Genomic DNA, 16,540 nt, shown 5'->3' with positions numbered 1-16,540 from the left:
TTTAAATTTGGAAGCACTGGCACATGGAACAACAGCCCAGTCAGCCTGGGGGGCAAATTGCCCCTTGCCCCCCTTCCCAGTCCGCCCCTGAAAGAATCATTGCATAGCCCACGGTGAATATGTGCAAAAATACCCTAACAATAATACTTCATAAAATCAGAACAAATGATTGTCCCCGAAGCAATGCACACATTACTTGATAGAATACATGAGAAATACCAAATGAAGAAATTAAGAGACTGCTGATTTACAATCGACTAATTGATACACTTCCATTTTGGTATAGATTTTGAGAAACATAGTTAATATGCCATTACAACTGATCCGTAAAACAATATGCCATGTGGGTGAGGCCAGAGCTGTAGTGGGTTTCATCATGTTTTTCATAGTCAGTAGTGGTAGGTTGCTTGAGACATGGAAACAGGCTATGCATGTGATCCCGGTTCATGTGGGACCCACTCACACAGATCCGACTTTGATTTTGAAGAAACCTTAATCATTTTGGGGGCAATCTGCAATGAATTTGATTCTGGTTCTTGGAGAAGGAGCCAACACCATGCATGCACTCCAAACTGGTCTGTGTTGCTGCAATGGTATCAGAGGAGTGGTTAAGCAAGGATCAAGCAACACTTATTGCTTCCAGTATGTGCTTTAGTGAGGTTTTTATCCAGTGGGGGTCATTACAGCTGGATGTTGGTTGGCAGAAGTGGCAGTCATTTGTTGCAGCATGCTGTCTTAGTGGTGGCAGAACTTTAAAAACTATTGGCAAAGCCAATAGTTTTGGCGTTTAATGCTGTTCTTTGTATTTTGCATTTATAGACACCAGGCTGCAAAGTTTCAAAGGAGGATGTGATAAGGGGTACAGGTATATAAGAGAATGAGAAAGGGAATAGAGCAAGGCAGGAGGCCATTGATAGATGGGGCCATCGATGATGAGCAGGAAGAAATATGAGTGAGAAAGTGAGAGGGTAAGAAATAAAGCAAGAGTGTGCGAGGAAGCATGGAAGGGGCTAGACAGAGGGGGTAGGGTTGACGAAGGGTGGGCGGTGGGGAATAGAGATGGCAGACTGAGTGCAGCAAGAGAGAGAGGGGTTAGGGTGCATGGTTGTGGCTAAGGAGAGGGGGAGATGGGTTGAGTAGAGAGAGTGGTGCTAGAGTGGGTAGGGTACAGTGAGTGGGGCTAGGATGGGTGGGGGTAGAGAGGGGCAGTGCAGGGTGACTGGGGGTAAAGAGAGTTATGGTAGGGTGGGTGGTTGTTTGGGGTAGGATGGAAAGCAGTCTAGAGTGTGGGAGTAGAGTGGGTGGTGGTAGAGAAAGTGGGGGTAGGGTGGGTAAGGTAGAGAGAGTGGGGGATAGAAAGAGAGAGGGCATGTATAGAGAGTGGGGTGGGTGGGATGGTGCGGTTGGAGAGAATGATGGGGTTATATGGGAGTAGATAGAGTGGGGTGGGTGGAGTTAGAGAGAGTTGGGGTAGGGTGGGTGGGGTATGGCGGGGTAGAGAGAGGGGGCTAGCGTGGGTAGGGGTAGAGAGAGTGCAGGAAGGGTGGGCTGGTAAAGTGGGTGTCTGTAGAGAGTGTGGGAGTAGAGTGGGTGGTGGTAGACAGTGGGGATAGGTTGGGGTAGAGGGAATGCTGGTAGGATGTGTGGTGGTAGCAACAGTGGCTGCGTGGGGGTAGAGAGAGTGGGGGTATGGTAAAGAAACTGGTGTGGGGCGGGGTTAGAGAGAGCAAGGTGGGGTGGGTGGGTATGGCTAGAGCGAGTGAAGTGGGTGTGGGTATAGAGAGTGCAGTGGGTGGGGGTAGAGAGAGTGCAGGTGGGGAGGGTGACTGGGGGTAGGGAGAGTGGGGAGGGTGCGGGTAGAGAGAGACCAGGTTGGTGGGTGGCTGGGGCGAGAGAGGCGGGGGTGGTTAGAGGTTGTGAGAATTGGGGTGGGGTGGGTGGGGCTAGAGAGTACGAGTAGGGTGGGTGGCTGGGGTAGAGAAAGTGGGATATGATATGATAGTTTATTTATATCGCGCCCATACACAAGTGTTTCAGGGCACGACGAGGCAAGGGACGGGTACAAGGGAGGACAAAACAACGATCTTACTAGGCCCAGTGACATTGAGAACGTGCAAGTGCAGGGGAGACCAACCACCCACCAACCCTTGATTAGGGTTGGTGGGTGGTTGGTGGTAGTTGGTTGGAGGTAGAAAAGATGAAGAACCAACAGCCTTCGAGGACTCATTGAAAGTAGACCAAAATAGCCCAAATAAAACCCAACCAGCACGTGTAATGGGGGTGGGGTAGGTGGGGTAGCGAGAGTGGGAGCGGGGTGGACGGAGGTTGAGAGAGTGGAGTGGAGGTAGAAAAAATTCACCAACACCAAATATAAATGATTGTCTTCCATGAGCCCCCAGTTGTCCTCCTGGGTTGCTGATGTGACTGGTGTAGCTTCGTTCATTATTGCAGACTGGGGTGGAGGGTCCCATTGAGGCCTTGCTAAACTGCTGGTTCCTATACTTAATAAGGTTTTTGAGCACCACTTGGCAGGCCCGTATTTAAGGACTATTTGACCATATTTTGCCAGGTTCTCTATTAGCCTAGGACCCTCAAACATCTTCACTGATACCCTTTCAATGGGCGGCTTCCTCTTGGTCCTCATTAGTTCTGATGAAATCTTTCTGTGCTTTAACTGGGAGACAATACCCGTTTCCTTATGGTGTTGTGGGTAGGCAGCGTCCAAGGGTGATGGCCTCAGCGTTTGTTCTTGGTCAAGGTTTGATATTAAAGGCACAATTTCTGGGTCCATGTCCTGTTAGCATAAAGGTTCAACTCCTATGGTCTCATATTTTAAGTCCAGTAGCACTCCTTTCATCCATGAATCCATGGATGCTATCCTGGACATTTGTCTCCCTTTTAAGGGCGGCCTAAGCTTGAAGGTACATATTAGAGAGCAGATCTGCTACCACTCTGTTGCTCCAGTCTGTATAACAAATGCATTCTGGTGAATTCTTTGTTACAGTGGCTTCCATGTTGTAGGAATGTGTGAAATTGCTTAAGTTGGAGAGAGAGAGAGTGGTTGATGTATGTGTTTAAGAGCGTTCACTGAAACATATTTTCCGGGACATTGCCTTTTTGTCTGCCAGGAGGACTATTTTCACATCAAGAACTAACCAGCATCTTGATATATCATCTCAAGGGAAGTTGGCCATTATGGTTTTGGGGCAGGCCAAGTAGAAAGTGCCCTACCTGTGCCACGTGACTGCAATATGCCTGAATACATCTTGCAGGCATTCAGTCTTTGTACCTCTGACCCGCAAATGTGAAGGCAAGAAGTACGTGCAAGGCCCTGAGGCCAGTCGGAGGATGGGCTAGGCGTAGGCAAAGGGAAAGACACAGCTGAGGAGAACTCCCACATCACTCAGTATCTTAAGTAGCAGTAACTGGCCGGATGGTGGGCTGGATCCACACACCCCTGCATGCATGCTTCCTCATAGAGCCAGCCCCACCAACCAGGGCTTCTTGCCTGGATATGACAACTCCATCCTGCTCTTTTCATGGGTTCACCCTAGCAGGCAGAAGAATGCCCAGCGCATTAACTCCATGCCCCCACCATGGGCATTTGCTCAGACACCCACATCATGCATGATGCGGAAGACATGATGTTGCTTACCTCCTACAATCAGGGCAGTGACTAATCGATTTACAAGGATGCCCACTGCGGACATGGCAACACAGAATACAAAAGGTACGCCATCTAACTGTGGGCACAGCCTACTTTGACTGGGTTTCAGGGTAGAAAGTGTCACTGTCTTGAGGCACAGTGCTATCTATTCTGTTTATCATTTACTATTGTTCTATGACGTTTTGGACAAAAGCACCATTGCATTATTATTTAGTAGCAAGATATGATTCTCTTTCAAATATAGACGATGGGATGAAGAGTGTTAGCCATAACTAATCAGCTTACAAATGTATGATCTGTAGCTTTGCCCTTGCCTGTACTTTGTTATAGCTCAACAATAACTATCCCAGTCTTTAAAATTCATGTCCTTATTCTATTCTCATGGCGGATGGTTTGGACCCAGTAATTCACTGCCCATCCCTTGAAAATAGGCTAAAAGGTAGGCAGTGACAATGGAATAGAGTGCAGTGGAGTGACAAAGAAAAAGAGCAGGAATGACAAAGGAAGAGGTGAGTGCCAATTAACAAGATCAGGCAGTGGCAATTGAACTGAGTGAGCAGCAAATTACATTAAAAGAGAACCAAGAGCTAAAAATAAAAGCGAGCCCATGGAAGTTGCTTAGTAAGTTTCCTAGACGCACAATCGGCATCAGGCACCCTCAGAGTTGGTCTGTGTGTGATAGCTCTGCCTGTTTCATTACATGGTGAATGACCCATGGTGAATGACCCACAGCTACTCAAATGTAGCAGAGTGGAACACTGACAATATCGACAGTGAGCCAGATAATACATAACATTTTACATGCTGCATAAGAGCCAGTTACTGATCCTAATGCTGCTAAGCTATCTGGCGAGAATACATAGGTATATGATGGCAGTACCTAGGAATATTGTACCACCAACTGGTAGTTCTACCCCATGTTATGGCACACCACGTCCTTATGATGACATTATTATTATTATTATTTTTTTTTTATTTTTTTGTAACCATATAGGTTTTTACAAAATGGATTCGTATTTTAGAAGACCTTGTGCTGTTTATGTTCTACCTAGCAACACCACCCGAGCTGGTTCAATTCGATGGCTTTGGCATATTGCCAGTTTTACAAGGACTGTGCCTCGCGGGCTACTGGCGGTGGCTTTTCTGCTGGCGTGTTTGCTTTTTGCAATGCCACCGTCAGGAATTTGGCAGCAGTCCTGGACCATTTGGCTGAGTCGCCGGCTATCAGCCGAGACCAACAGGTTTCCTCTTCCAGTGTCGAGGGTTGGACGATGAGTGGTGTTAGGTAAGCTTGTCTTTCAAATGTTAGCGCTGGGCATGACATGAGTAGGTGTCGCAGTGATTCCACTTGTTCTGGAGCTCTGCACAAGCGGCAGTCTGATGTTGGGGATAGCGATCTGATGGCCAGAATTTCCCTAGTGAGGAGTAGGTTCAGGCGGGCACGCATGAAGGTTTTCCTTAGTTCCTTTTCGGGAAATTTTTCACAGTACTTAAGGGGTTCCTTAAGTCGGTTGTGAGATGGAAGAAGATGCTTTAGAGATTTGTACAGCTGGATTTTGTCATTTGTGCAAATCCAATCTTGTTGTTCCAGTTTGGTTTTTACCCGACTAGGGTTTGCGATGAGCATTTCCTCGTCGCAGGCAACTTCTGACATTATGACGAAATGAATACTGCTTTGCAGGAGTACAAGGTTGTATAGTGAATACAACTCCTGCTCAGCCCCACACTGCTACCAAATGGGAAGAGATCCCAATCATAAAGGTGAAACAGGCAAAGCACAACAGGTATACCTCCTTCGCCTATTAGGGAAGCACAGACCGAGTGTAGGCTTTCCACTTCAGTAGAGTGTGATCTAGCACAGAAGCCGTCCAAACAACAATAGTACTGTGATACAAAATAAAAGAATGTCTGAACTATCAACACAAACACACTCATGAAAGACACTACAAACCAATGCTGAAAAGGAAACTAGCAGTATACATAGGATCCAATGATATGGTTTTGGGTGACACTAAGCCACAGGCAGTGAATACTGACAAGAAAGGTCACATCTAACCAAGTTGATAATAAAATGACATCAATAGATTTTTGGCTAGCACGATTGCGGAGTCCCAGAGACCACCATGTCAAAATCAGATATTAGGATTGTCCATGGTTAAAGGTAGGTCCAGATTGCTGGGCTTTTGGTTCCATCAGTTGCTGGAAGGAATGCACATGTCCCTTTGTGATTGCGATGTTGCCAAACCACAAAGAGAATTATGAAAGAGGCGGGGATCTGATTAGCAGATCTGACTTTCAGATTACTTTATTAACACAAAGCAAATAAGGTCAGGATATTCTGCGAATACAGATGGCTTTCTGTCACAGGTATTGACTGGAATGGGGTGCTAATACCTAACCATACAATGGCATATTTGCTATTTGTAATTGGAGACCTGGCCATATTAGCTTTATTTCGAGCATTTGGTTGCAGTGTCTGACTGCATCATGGTCCTACTTGACATATCAGGCCTTTCATTGCTTAAAGTAATTGAGAGAGGGGTATCAGAGTCTTGAAGTTGTAGGCATGGCATTGGGGTTGCGGTTGACACTGCAGTTAAAGCCATTAGAGTCTATTTAGACTCCAATCTCTCTATGAGGCCACATGGTAATAGTATAGTGTCCTGCTGTGCCTACTGTCTTAAGAAGCTGTGACTAATTCAGCCCTTTCTGTCCAAAGATTGGTGTTCCATCATTGCAAAATCTGTTATCTGTTCCAAGATTGATTACTGTGGCAGCCTTTTGGTTGGCACTAGCTTAGATAATCTTGCAAAGCTCCAGACAGTTCAGAATGCGGCTGTGCACGTTATTTATGACCTTCCATGCAAGGAACATGTCTCAAGTGCACACCGTGGACTTCATTGGCTCCCAGTGGAGTAGAGGGTTATGTTCCGACTGCTCTCTATTACCCATAAGTGTATGTATGGAAGAGCCGTGGTATATCTTAGAAAGATAATTGATTGGCTGCCTGCTCACAGAGCACTGCGCTCGAATTAAACATGTCAATTGAGCCAGCGCAGATATCATATTGAGCGAGCTGGTAGATGTGCCTTTGACCACATGGCACTAATTCTTTGGAATTCACTTGCACCTGATTTGAGATGAATCAAAGCTCTATTGCCATTCAAACATGTCTTTAGAAATTCCCCTCTTCAGGTGATTGACTTTTGTCTGCTTCCTGGATTCTGTTTTTTAGTTTGACCTCTAAGCCGCAACTATTGCATTGGAGTACAGATAGGGAGGGATGGCACATGAGGAAGGACTCATAGGAATGACATATGAGGAGGGACACACAGTCTATGGGCCTCATTATGACCCAGGCGCTAAGTGTTTAACAGCGCTGTAAAAGGCTGCGGCGCCGTTAAACACCTAGAGCCTAATTCGGAGGTCCATTTGCGGGACCCGACCTTAACAGCTGGTTTTACCAGCCGTTAAAGTAGGGACCCGCAAAGGGACCTTGGTGCTAATTACAGTACCGTAATTAGTGCCTTCCCCATTCCCATTGAGCCCTATGGGACAAAAATGGAAATGGGGAAGGGCCATGGCGGCATGGGGAATTACCGCCCCGCCAACCTTGGAATGGGGTGGTAATTCCCCATTCCGCCATGGCGGACTCCGGCATCGACCATGGTGCTAATAGCACCATGGTTTACCGCCGGAGTCCTAATGAGGGCCTATAGGTGTTGTTTGGTTATGAGCCCACACGTTGCCTGCCCATGGCCATGCTAATCCGTGTGGCCATTCCCACCAATTCCTGCCTCTGTCGCCGAAAACTCATCCTCATGGGAACTCTTTGAGCTCCCTTTATCAGGACTTACCATCAGGCATTGCATTCAAAGTGCCTCCCAGTGTCAAAGCAGTCTTCTGAGAGCTAATGACTTTATTGTGGACCTTTTGTAGCTATTTTGTTTTCTCTTTAGGAATTGCCCCTTTCTAATAAAGCAGCCAGCTGTATGGAATTTTGAGAAAGTTCTCCCTGAACACGATGTACTACTAATTAGTTTGGTTCACTCGCTGTAGAGTCGAGCTAGGTAAGACCCAAATTCTATGGTTTTGTCCTATATTTAGAAAATTGCATAACATTTACACAGAAAACAATTCCTTTTCCTAATCCTCAGTCACTTCGTTTTTCAGGTACCTTGCACCATAGAAACGTGTCCAAGTCCCTGAAGAAAATCCCCCACTTTACAAGCGTGATTGAAACATGTAGGGCTTAACTTAGCACGACAAGAATTCACTGGAATTCATTGACCCAAGAAATATTGTTCAACAAGTCATTTATCATATGTTATGTTGATTGTGCTTCAAATGCTGCTGTAGGTGATTCAGGAAATAATGCTCCTCATCTGCTTATTTTGCACAATCACTTTGTAAATTGATCAATGGTACATATCTTGTCCAATATTTCACTATGGGTTGTTAAAATTACTATTCATGTTTAATGGGGTTTTAATATTTTGTAATAAATGTATCTGTACTTTTTATGCAGTGTCCATTTAAATATAGAACTCGGTGTTATAAGGTATTCTGTCAATCCAAAAACTGTGAGGAAGTGTTGTTTGCTGTGTCTGAATTGGGTTTATTAATGTCACAATAGTATATTAATTGGAGTTGTAAACACGCTACTGGTGCAATAAAAATGGCAACTAGGCCTGCCTTCAGCTACTTGATTTATAAGCACTCTGCGTGTCCTTCACTGAAGTCCTGTTTAAAACAAGCATTGGCAAAGCCACGGAAGTCCTGTTTAAAACAAGCATTGGCCAAGCCAATATTTCTGGCTTGTGCTTCAGTTTTAAGTTGTTGCGAGGCAATGCTATTAGATGTTCAGGTACTCACACCATTTTTGCATCTGCTACCAAAAATGGATAGTTAATACCACTAGGGCTGTGCCTGGGAAGAGCCCTACCCATGCGTACATAAAAGCCCTAAGTGTTGGCACTTCCAATGCTTGTTTCATATTCCTGCTCAAAAATGTGCTGTAAAATATGTTGGACCGACCTGACGATGGGTACGGCTCTCTCGTGTTACTCAATGTGGGAATCTCTGCCCCCATAGTGAAAATCAAAAGCTGCCACACATTAATATGTGCGGAGTAAGTGAACATATATTAAAGTGAAATATACAAATTCAGTTGAATTGACCTTTACCCGTAGAAGAAAGTGCACAAGACCAATGAGCACTTAAAGACTCATAATGAAGGTAATGTGTGAAAAGGTTACCTGTTTGTGTGTCAATGTTTGACTAAGTCATGCTTTATATATAATGTGGGGAAAACGAAACATTCTACTTAAAAAAACCTCTTTTTGGTGTGTTAAAAATGAACTGATAATTTAAAATGTTTTGTGTAATATGTTTAGTTGTCCTGGGGAAAGCATAGATTTTAGGTTGCAAACTGATGCTATGCATGTGCTTACAAAAAAAAATGTCCCTAAAACTTTAAGAACGTCTTTTCAAAAACAATGGTCTCTTAAATGTGCCATCAATTATAAATCACTCCCACTTGAAATGCTTGGCTTGAAGAAAGAAAGTGATAAGCAGCACTTATAGGGCCTGAAGCGTCTTGTGGGTTGCTGAGAGAGGTGGTATTTGTCTCAGGAGCGTTGCAGCAGGAGGTTGAGCCGTGACACGTTGCCTCACTAGTACAGTGGAGGCCAGTAGCTCGTGCTTGAGGGCCACCTATGGCCCTGAGGCCCTGGTCAGCTGCAGACTGCCCATAACTCAGGCCAGCCCTGACCTCCACTCGCTATACCCCCACCCTACTTCCACTCTCTCTACCCCACCCACCCTATGTCCACTCTCTACTCAGACCCACTTAATGTACCCCCACGACCCACAATGTCTCTTTCCCGACCACCCACCCTACACCCATTCACCCTACCCCCATTCTCTCTACCTCACCCACCCCACTCTCGCTAACCAAATCCCATCCCTCTCTTTTCCACCCACCCAATCCCCCACCCTCTCTACCCTCACCCACCCACTCTTCCTCACTCTCTCTAGCCCCACCTAACCCCCACACTCTCTACCTCTGCCCACCCACCCTAGCCCTGCTCTCTCTACCACACCCACCCTGCCCCCTCTATCTCTATCACCACCCACCCTACTCCATCCCCACTCTCCTTACCCCCACCCACCATACATCCCACCCTTTCTACCCCAACCGGCGACCCTAGTTCAACCCACCCTACCTCCACTCTCTTTAGTCCCACTCAACCTCCACTCGCTCTCGCACACCAACCCACACCTCCTCCTCTCACTCTATCCGATCCACCCACCCTACCCCCTCTCTCTCCCAACCCATCCTAACCCCTCTCTATACCGCCACCCATCCTAACCCCTCTTTCTCTACTGAAAACTGCCACATTTCTCTTTATCCCCACCACCCACCCAACACCCTTCACTCCTCCAACCACCGTACCCTACCACCTCTATGCCGCCACCCACCTATCTTACCCCATCTCCCTATCCCTTCTCATCCTTCCTCTCACACTCTCACTTTATTTCTTACCCTCTCACTTTCACCCTATCTCGCTCACATTTCCTCTTGCTCATCATTGATGGCACGCTCTATCAATAGCTTTCTTGCTTGCTCTATTCCCCTTCTCATTCTCTTGCACACCTGCACCCCTTATCGCATCCCCTTTGAAACGTTGCACTCTCCACCTTGTCCCCTGGTGCCTATAAATGCAAAATGCAAAGAACAACAGTAAACGCCAAAGGTATAGGTATTGCAAATGCTTGTTAGTTTGGGCTACGAGGTGTCACTTGCAACACCTATAGGCCGAAGCTATTGCATTAGAGTACAGATAGGGATGAATGGAATATAAGGAGGGAAACCCAGCCTGTAGGTGTTGTTTGGTTATGTGCCAACCGATTTGCCCATGGCCATGCTAATCTCTTTGGCCATTCCTATCCATTTCATGCCCCTCACCACCCAAAACACCTCCTCATGTGAACCCTTTGAGCTCGCTTTAATCGGACTGCCTGCTAGTCTTTTTTTTTTCAAAGCAGTCCTCTGAGAGTTAATGAATTCATTGGATTTTTAAACCAGCTACAGGGATAATAAAAAATGTGTTACCAGATCTGCCTTTAGACACTCGATTTATAAGCACTCTGCTGTCCTGCATTGAAGTATTGTTGAGGACAAACATTGTCAAAGCCAACAGTTTTGGTTTGTGTATAACTATTAGGCATTTGCCATGCATTGCTATTAGATGGCTAGGTACTCACACTATTTTGCACCAGCTACCATCAATGGCCAGCTAATTCCACTACGGCAGTGCCTGGCAAGTGCCTTGCACATGCCTACACAAAAGCTCAAACGGTTGGCATTGCCAATGCTTGTTGATTCGATGTATCTGATTCCACTTTTGTGTTCATGTGTCCTGTTCAGTTTGTATAGTTTGTCTCGTGTGGTCTTGATGTTAAATGGTATGTGCCCTTATGCCTATGGGCTTGTTGGTGCTTTATAAATAAATAAACACAAATTATTTGATACATTGCAACACTGATGTGCTCCTTTATACAACACTCCCACCATGCACAGTCCATTCATACATATACACCTAAAACAATTCACCCGAAACAGTACACAAGAAAGACACACAGACCTGGAAAGAGGCGTGAGTGCGGCCCTACAGGTGGGACATGCTGGCTCCAGTGAAGATACGAACTCCCTACACGCACCTACAGCATGGAGACCTACTTGAGTGGCACAGCTGGACTATACGTGAAAAAACAATAAAGCACTTCTCTTTTGGCTGCTTTTGTTGGAGTGAAGGAGCATGGGAGAAGATTGCTTACAGCAGACACCACGCCATCAAATGATCAGCAGACAATGAGAATATCTGTCTAATTATATGAACGTCGAGATAAAAATGAAAATTGGGTTCATATCCAAGACAATATCCTATTGTGGCGTACACAGTGAAGGCGGCTATCATTAGCGTTTCATAATAAAAAAAAAAAACCCTCATCACTTCGGCAGACTGGCAAAGGCTTCCCGATGGATCTGACATGAATCCATTTCTGGGGCTTAGTCGTCAGAAGGCATTCATTGACACAGGGCTTGTGAATAATTCAGTGAATCCTGACAGTTATGATAAATGCGCGTGGTTAGCAGGCGGCCTGCCGAATCATAGGTTCCTTTGCTGGATTGTTCGCTGTGCTACATTTGCGATTACCTAATCCCTGATGCAAAATTCTAGTTGATACAGAAGATGAACACGCTGAATTGAGACCCATTCGACAAGACCTGACTGCATTGGGAAGAAAAGGAGAAAGCGAAGACCACCTTGATGAATAATGATTGCTGCCCTATTTCTACTTGAAACGCAAATGAGCTAATTGCGCACTTTTGGGGGGATGATGGAGGGTTATGTGCGCTCTACAAATCATTTTAACAAATTAGTGTGATATACCCAATTATATCTTAGAAGGACATGTGTCTTGCACCTGCGCAGGTATCTCCACCATACGCCAATGTCTCCAACTGGAGTTGGGTAGCTGGAAGGGTGCTCTTCAAAGCAATCTGCAGAATTCTGCCCCTGCTAAATGCTGGTCTAAAAGTGGGCGGATTCTTCCCCTGATCCACTTTTTTAATTATGTAAAATTGTCGTTTAGCGGAAACAGAGATGTAGGCTGGTCTGCATTAGAACTCGGTACGTTCCTGTGTTAGTCCAGCTCCGTCGCTGTCCCACTGTGTCGGACAGAGGCTCCCACCAGATGCCTTTTTTAGGCCGGTAGGAGTTATCTATTTTTTTTGTTGTTGTATTGTTCATTTATAACACGCTAAATACCTGTGTTGCGTGGCGTTGCTTTGCTTCAAAGAGAAACGTGTTGCCCCTGAGCCATCCTCCCACCACCTACTGCAGGGAGGCTGTGTCACACAATTTGTGGAATAAGGGCTGTGACCTTTTATAAATTAATACATTATAAATTAACATTTAACAATAAACAAAACTCTTAATACACTTGAATGCAAGGCAGCAGATTCTCAAAATGATCCCTATCCACAGGCAGGCAGTGAACCCCGTTCCATGTTTCACCAGTGTATTCATATCTGTAGCTACATTGTTCTAATCCTTGTACCACTGGTACTGCACGCTTTTGCACTTTCTGCAAATTATATAGATCTTTGGGGCTACCCTATGTAATGACTTATAAGAATAAGGACTACATTTAATCAAATCCCACACTACTCATGGTGGTGTTTGAGCACTAAGTGGCATGAATTTCCTTAATTTCATCGTAAGCAAATACATTGTGGCTCATCAATCATTTGATTTCCTACTTCTTTCTCCAAGATTCAGGGGGTAATTCATAGAAATCAGCGCACAAGTGGCACACGCGGCTGGCGCACAGTGTGCGCGTGTGGCAGTCTGCGCCAGCTGCTTGCGCCAACATCTATTTCCGCACACAGCATATTCATGGCTTCTAACATCCATAACGAGCCGTGGCGCAGAGTAGCGCAGCGAACCTGCAGCAGCGCCAGTTACGCCCCCAACCGCCATGAACAGCACACAAATCCCGTACATGGTGCACAGGCCAGTGGATCAGCATACAGTGTATTTCGGGGGTGCGCAGGGAGAATCACACGCGACAGGCCCTGTGCGAGCGGGGCACGTGTATTACGGGGGTGCGCATCGAGAATCACATGTGACAGGCCCTCTGCGAGCGGGCTACGTGTATTTCGGGGGTGCCCGTGGAGAATCACACGCAACAGGCCCTGTGCGAGCAGGGTACGTGTATTTCGGCGGTGCGCATGGAGAATCACACACGACAGGCCTTGTGCGAGCGGGGTACGTGTATTCTGAGGGGTGCGCAGGGAGTTCCAAACGTGATTTTGCAGTGTGTGTCCTCCCAGGTGTGCCCTGTACCCCCTCCCCAGCCCCTGCAGCCAGCTCACACCACAGGGGTCTACCCTGCACCCCTGGCCATGTCCCATAGGCAGAAAGACATACATCGGGTGTTACCAACCGATAGCCCTGTGTTGCACTCATAATGGGATAGAATCCCCTATTAGTTTTAATAGCAAATCGTGAGACGGGATCTCCCAGAGATCGGAAGACAACCTGCCAATAATATACGTGAAACTCTTCGAAAACTGGGTAGTCTAATACACATGTATGTTCTTAGCCGAGCTAGGCTGTGTATTTAAATTAGAAGGATGTCCACCTGGTAAAGTCAGTTCAAGAACCACCACGAACATTCACATTACAGGTGCACAACATATTTATATATATGTTTATATCACGTGGTAATCAAACTTATTACAAAAGAAAAAATGAGAGACAGGTCAGTTCAAATCCAAGTCTCAAACATACAATCGGATGAGGTATCAAACTCAAAATTAACAAATAACAAATAACATCTAAATATTCTTCATATGATGTAAGTGTACAATACACATGATAGTTCAGATTCAAAATTGACACACAGTGTATGGAGAATCCAGCAGTGTGGATGGTTTGTAACATAACATCCAATAATTCGCATTCAAGAATAATGATAGTGTTTTTGTCCTAAACACTCCTAGGTGTGATCAAGTGCCAACGCGTTTCGGATTCAGTTGAATCCATCTTCAGGGCAGGATATGTGAAGTTCCTTCATGCAGTAATGGGTATTCCTAGGGAAATGTAAGTAGACTAATTAGCTCATAGGGAATTATAAGTAATAACGGTGGTAATAAGCACCCAAAAATAGGCACTAACCTTAATGTAGAAAATTAGAGAGCATGTGCTACAATCTGTATGGGAAGCAAGAAATATAATATCAGCTCATGAGCCACGAGGTTTGTATTCTCCCAGAATTCGAAAATTCAAAAGAAGAAGAAAACAGAAGCGTCACTCACCACGTACAGAGGCGAATATGGGTCACCCCCGGTGTGAGTGGGTTGTTTGGCAGTTGCTCGCACAGTACGTGTGCTGTAAATAATCAAACAATGAGAGTTTACTAATAAATTGAATTCAGAGGCGAGGGAGAATCCCTCTCATACATATGTACAGTCCAAATAGGGAGAGTTAGCAGAGTTAGCACGGTCTGATAGGAAGTCAACATCTATAGGATCGAATTTAGTGTCATTCACGGACCAGGGAATTGGTAAGTACTTAGTATATGTGGCATTGATGGGGAATTTAGCTCCTACGGCTAGGTAGTTAGTTCCAATCTCACCTGCGTTCACGAAGCAGACGCAGTGCATGAGACATCCGTCAGACAGGCTCGCGGCTCGCGACTGCGAGTTGTTGAAAGGTCGTCATGGCTGCGGTAGACGCCATGTTGGAAGGGGCATACGGCGGACGTTCGAATAGAAATTAAATCAAAGTGTACTGAACGTGTCTCAAGTGTACACTAATGGTTCAGAATTTGGAATGCTTCTAGGTGCTAGCCAAAGAATCTTATAGTACTATTATCCACCGATCCAAGTAAAACTCGTGACGCGAGTAGGTCGTCATGGCTACAGTGTCAACAAACAAGGTGCTGCTGGATGCCGCATCTTGCCTGAATAAGTCGAGCCGCGGGAGATCAAATAGTATACTCGGGTGAGTAGAACACAGTATAACCTCGCTATGGCAGACATCTGTACAGAACATCGCCTGCTCGCAAGGAGGTACACAGATGTGACTATCTTTTATGAAATGGAGATCTCAGCACAGGCCACTGGGCCTGACTAGAGATCTAGAGATGGTCAAGGGCCAATACACGCAAGGGGGAGTGTGAATGGCCCAGGGTGAAGTATATGTCTAGGGGGTGTGAGGGGGGGCACCACCGAAGTCCGAAAGATGCGTGGTGCCCCCCATCACACACGTAATTCGGGGTGCTAAATCAGACAGATCAAGGAACAGTAACAGGAGAGAACCCGCGTTCCGACCGTCTGATTTGCTGAGTAGAGTGGTGAATCATAGATTCGGATTTTCGATCTGGTTGGTGGCTATGGGCGTAATTACAGCAATGGGTGTAAAATGGGCAACGGACTCATGAAAAATTGGAGGAGAGGACAGCAAGATGAAATTGCATGTAAAGATCACTCATAACATGAGGTCAACATTGCGCAACGTAACACTAATCAGGACGGAGCCCATACGGTCATGGGACTCCTCGTCCGCAGGTAGTGGAGAGCCAGATGACGTGGGCCTCCCCCCTACCTGCGGACAGTGCTGGGACGGGGCTTCCCTGCTGGTGCATGGTGGTGCAGTCACAGGGTCAGGGACAGCGACATGCACGGGCCCCTCCGCGGCGACCTGTGCTGCCTCCTAACCCTGGCCCTGGACTGCACCACTTGCACCAGTGGTACTACCCCCACCAGGCCCCATGTGCTGTTCAGTAGCGGGCTTCTCCTCCTCTGTGGAGACCACCAACCTGGATGTCTCCGCACCGTCTTCCTCCATTGCAAGGCCCTGTGGGGGCTCACCCGGCCCTTCCGCTACAGCCGTAGTGGCAGACGCGGCACCAGTCCCTCGCTCCCGGATGATGGCAATTCCTGGGAGGGTGGCTGGGACTTGCGTCGCCGCCCGGTGGAGGCTTCCCCGCCGCTTAGCTCCACAGCGCTGTCTCCGTCCTCATCTTCACTCGACGCTGCATAGAGGGAGACATAGAACACAAGCATCAGGGTACTGTACAATATTCCCCTAGACAGGAAGTAATGACACATGAGTTGCACTGTCAAAGGTCACTTCCATCCTGTCCCTCCACAACACATGGGTCAATGCAGGCAACACACATGCAGAAACAGGCCCGGCGCATGCAATCAACATCAGCATCCATGTACAAGGGCCTCTATTGACATAAATGTTGCCTTAAAACTCACATGCATCATGGCTCATACTGATCCCATGC

Source organism: Ambystoma mexicanum, chromosome 6q (assembly GCF_040938575.1).
Source record: "Ambystoma mexicanum isolate Mex_15411 chromosome 6q, UKY_AmexF1_1, whole genome shotgun sequence".
NCBI classification, from domain to species: Eukaryota; Metazoa; Chordata; class Amphibia; order Caudata; family Ambystomatidae; genus Ambystoma; species Ambystoma mexicanum.
Note: the sequence above shows the minus strand (reverse complement) of the source record.